Source organism: Limulus polyphemus, unplaced genomic scaffold (assembly GCF_000517525.1).
Source record: "Limulus polyphemus unplaced genomic scaffold, Limulus_polyphemus-2.1.2 Scaffold401, whole genome shotgun sequence".
Lineage (NCBI taxonomy): Eukaryota > Metazoa > Arthropoda > Merostomata > Xiphosura > Limulidae > Limulus > Limulus polyphemus.
In genome coordinates, this window is record NW_013666011.1 from 367,083 (window position 1) to 371,956 (window position 4,874).

At 35.5% G+C, this 4,874-nt stretch overlaps 1 protein-coding gene across 6 annotated transcripts in view; it reads right to left on the bottom strand.

Annotated features, from left to right (window-relative positions):
- The window catches only part of LOC106457995 (YTH domain-containing family protein 1-like), a 50,922-nt gene that overhangs the window by 16,072 nt on the left and 29,976 nt on the right, over positions 1-4,874 (bottom strand). The window contains exon 4 of one of the 6 annotated variants that reach the window (XM_022384103.1): positions 1,668-1,791. The exons of the other annotated variants lie outside the window; for them this stretch is intronic. The gene's annotated coding sequence lies outside the window, so the exon portion shown is untranslated. The remainder of the gene's footprint in view (positions 1-1,667; positions 1,792-4,874) is intronic. 6 annotated transcript variants of the gene reach the window in all.

Here is a 4,874-nt window from a genome sequence, read left to right on the forward strand (position 1 = left end):
AAAGAATATTGGTCACCCATGTTGAATTTGGCATAGAAGAGTTATACATCTAGAAGAAAAAAAAGTATAAACATAATTACTTGGAAAACAACCATCAATATCATCCTAATGTTTTAATACACTCAACAAATACACATATTTTAACAATACCACAAAAAATTAAAGTAGTCAGAATTTTTTCATGTAACCATTAATTATCTGCTCTACATTAATTTCAGTAACACAAGCCTTAAAAGAAAGGTCCACATTCATAAGATACTGATTAGCTAGAAAGATACATAACATTCTGACATATTTATATTTAATTGGAAATGGTATCCTAAATTAGTCAAAAGAGAAAACAATACCTAACTTTAAGTCAGTTAATACAGAAAGTTAACATTTTCCTTATCTGAACATGTATTACAGAAAGATATTCACTCCTCCAGAGAACAGATAGCCATAATCTTGCACCACTGCCGCAAAGATTTGTGTGCATGCACAAAGCCTTAAATGACACTCCCACCCCTACACATATTAACATGAAATGTGCCAGTTTATGATGCAATAAGCATTAGACTATAATTCTCCACAAACAGTAAACCCCACAAGCACTTGTGCCTTAAAAAAGGCTTATTATTGACAAGGCAAAAGAAACACACCAGAAGTGGGAAGGATGGGAGATTCTGTGCAGAGGTCAGTATCTTACTGAAATATATTTTCATTACCTGAAAATGTTAACTTCAAAAATGCTAATCACCTTTCCACAAACTTTAGAGTTAAAATCTCACATTCATAAGATTGTGGAGGAAATGGTGTAGATAAAGAACCTAAGAATATGAGCTCCTTTCTGAAAAGGGAATAATCTTTGTCCAATACTGGTGATAGAGAAAAAGATGGTCTCAAAGAACCTCCAGCATGGTGCTAGTGCTGCAAAGGTGGGCGAAATGTAACAAATGCCCCTTAAATCCCAAGTGAAGGGAGGAATTATCCTAGATCCGTATCCTGAGGTAAACAAAAGATCAATCCAGCTGCATTGACCACCAGGAATGGTCTGGTTCATAATGTAAGAGGTGACTTGTACTACCCTTCTATGTAAACTTCCCAGCCCTACTTCCAAATGAGGGGTTCACCACCTTGGTCTAATACCAATGGGATTATATGCACCTAAAAGGAAACTCTCCATATTGAACTCCCAATGGCTTGGGACTGAGAAGCAAGAATTCTCCCTATACTCTTCGACAAGAAAATGGAGGGGAGAAATTTATGTAGAGAGAGTGCTAAAGAGGTGCTTGGACCAAACAGAAATCATTGCATCAACATAAGATCTCACACTGATAAGACTGTGTGATGAGTTGCTGTGACTAAGGAGAATAGACAACAGCCTCGTGTGAGAGCAGGATCACACATAGTTCTGTAATTTTTTAATTTTTTCCAGAAGTATGGCCTCGAAGGTAAAATACATAGTTACTGTGAAAGCAGTCTTGACAAAAATCCCATCTCAACAGTGGGAACTAGACTGAGGATATTGGCTGAACACTGCCTATCATCCCCCCACTCACTGTAGAGTTTGATTGAGAAAAGTATTCCCTGTGAGACAATGCTAGCCATCATGTAATTAATATAGATACATGTAAATAATAAGGTAGTTGTGGGAGCTGCAAACAAACAAAGAACTAACAGCTTACTTCTATAGAATCTCTGTGAATATTGCAGAATGGCAACTGAAGGGAGATGAAACTGCAATATGCTGTAAGTAATGTGCCACAAATATGTCGGGGATCATTCACTTCCCCTTCTGCAAGACCTCATCTAGAGTGAATAGAGACAAAAGAAGTTGAAAGTTAAAAAAACTGATGAGAGGAGACACAAAAAAAGGTCGGAACAAGTCAGTAAAAGCTGAAAAAAAAAGAATAGCTAAGGAAAAAATGGTAAGTTATTAACAAACTTACAGACAGATATTGGACCAGTCCTGACTCAGAGTATCCACAGCCAAAATTGCTGAGTCCTGGACTGAAGACCACAAAAATGGAACCTGGTGAGAAAGATCCGATCAAGTCAAGACAGTTGATATACCACCAAGTTGAAAGCTCCCAGGATATAACATATCGACAGTCAAATGTGTTGGTTATGGTTCCAAGGAAGAAAGTCTAGAGACAAAAAGCCAAGAGAATGAGTGGCTCCCTGTAGGCTGATATAAAAAACAGCAGTGAAGTTGTTTGAATGGATCATAACAAGATGATCAGACCAATGAGACAGAAGATGATGTCAAGCTTACTGAGTAGCCAACATCATGGAGACTGATATGAAGAGGCCATGAAAAGAGGTTTCCAGAACCATACCCCACTTGGATACAGAGGCACCTGTGAACAAATGCAAGTCTGAGTAAGGTGGAGGAAGAAAGATGCCCAGGACAGCAAGATGTGAAAAGATGGAAGAAGGGGCACAAGAAAAGAGAGAGGATCTCCGGTCATACTTCAGTGATCAACCAGAGTCCACTAAAAAAAAAGGATATATAAGGTCGCATTCAAAAGGAAGAAAGGAGCGAAGTCAGAGTCTCTAAAAGATACACAGCCACTTGCAAGGAAAAGAAGAAGACATGTGTCAAAGATGTAAAGGAGAAAGCTGACCCTGCCCTGCAAGTGAATTGCAAACTTTCTCTCTATAATGCAATGATCTATAGTTATATAAAGTGATTATCATATGAATGTGTGTTCTTGTGCAAAACTGAATAATGGGCCATCTGCGAATCTTCAACTGTAGCATTGTGAGCCTATAAACTAAATGCTGGCTCACTGGAGAACTATAAATGTCCCCAGGAGTCGACTGAAAATACACAAGGCTGTAGCCAACCTGAAGGCAAGGACCCAAAACTGAAAAATCCAACTGAATGTAAAGACATGCATTCAAACAATTGACTCTAGTCAACCACAGCTTAGGAGAGAACACCCACCTCAGAACAAAAAAAAAACACACACTAATCCTGAACTGAGGGATGAAAAGAGACAGAGCCATATGCAAGGAAAAGAAAATGATGGGAGAATTTTTGTAACCTAAGTCTCTATGTCTTGAGGAGACTTATGTTAGTTTAAGAACAATAATATAATGATAGATTGCAAATCACCTGTCTTCATGGGAATGACATAGAAACAGGAGTAAAACCCCAGATTGGGATCAAGGACTTGATGTACTGTGTTCATAAGCCGGAGAGAAGATACAGCCTCTTCAAGGTGCTAAAGATACAATTCATTATATGAGCATTACCTTGCACTCCAATTTGTCAGTGTCTGAGTCAGACTGGCATCACTGATTCAAATACATATCTTGAGTAAAAATACTTTTATAACACATCTGAAATTTTGTGTGCAACAAACTTGTACATTTACTAAAAGCTTACTACATTTTGTGTAAATAAGCATAATAAATTTAGAATTACAGTTAATACTCTTTCTCCAATACAGGGTTGGACTGACCCTACGCATATTTGGTTAATAACATCGGGGGATAGTAAAATAAAAAAAGCCATGTCACAGACTCTGACACATGTTCCAAAATTTCTTAATTTAATTAGGAGAAGAAATCAAACAAATAATTCAAATTAGATGTTCTAAGTGAAATGATTGAAATGTTTGTATCTTTCTTTGCTAAGATCAAGAAAATAAAGGAAGAGACACTACACTATGAATAGTAACTAACATAAAATAATAAGTACAAAACTTCCACTACACTATGAATAGTAACTAACATAAAATAATAAGTACAAAACTTCCATAATTATTAATGCAAAAAATAAACACACCTAAAACCAAGCAATACCAAGGAAAGAAAGAGCTGTTATAGTGGCATAAGAGCTCATGGAAGTCTACTGTACATGGAGGGTGTGTCACCTCACTATTGGTGGAAAACTACAGTCTATTGCTGAGTGCTTCATCATAGACTGGTGCAATAAATGTTAATATGCTCAAAAGTTTGCACATTCACAAAAAACTTTTGGCAGTGGCTCAAGGTAATAAATATATGTTCTGTGGAGAGGTGAGTTGTGTTTCTGAAACAAGATTTTACTGTAATTCTAAAGCATTACTCTACCACAAATTCAAAACAGTCACAATGGAACAAAGAATTATATTGTAATTCCAAAATAATAAAAAAACACCCTAATGAAAAATCTAAATGACTCAGTGCATAAAATAGCATTTGTGGCAAGTGAATTATATGATATCAAATAAAGGAAACAACACTTACAGTAACTTTCACCCAACCTGGAATTACAAATGCATAACACTTTTTATCAATAATTAAGTCTCTTATCCTTTTCATATGTATTTTTTAATTCATTAAAATTGGAATGAAATAAATCTCTCAAATGATTAAAAATAATTCCTTGACCAAGAAAAGATTATTTAAACATTTTACTTTTCATTTCAAGCAAATTTTGCAATTTCATATATATTTGAAATTTTTACAAATCAAGTTCTGCATTAAACTTTAAATTAAGCCTAATAAATGATGACGAAGCACAATCTGAAAATGAGAAAATGTCCTGATTATGTCAAAAAATTGTTGCAAAATTGAACACAGTTAACTTATGACTTAAAATAATACTTGTGGTCTGAAAAATTATCAAAATTACAGCTTAAAAACAATTTAACATACTATTGTCAACATCTTGTACACAAACTGTCAATTACTTTATGCAAGTTAATCTTTATGTTACACATTATTACAGTTCTGCTTCATCATTACCATGGTCCATTAGTATAACATAAACTTGTATATGTACATTTGTTATACTAATTGTGCAGCAAAAATAAATGTTTTTATATAGTTGAAGTGCCCGGCATGGCCAGGTGGATAAGGCGCTCGACTCACAATCTGAGGGTCGCGGGTTCGAATCC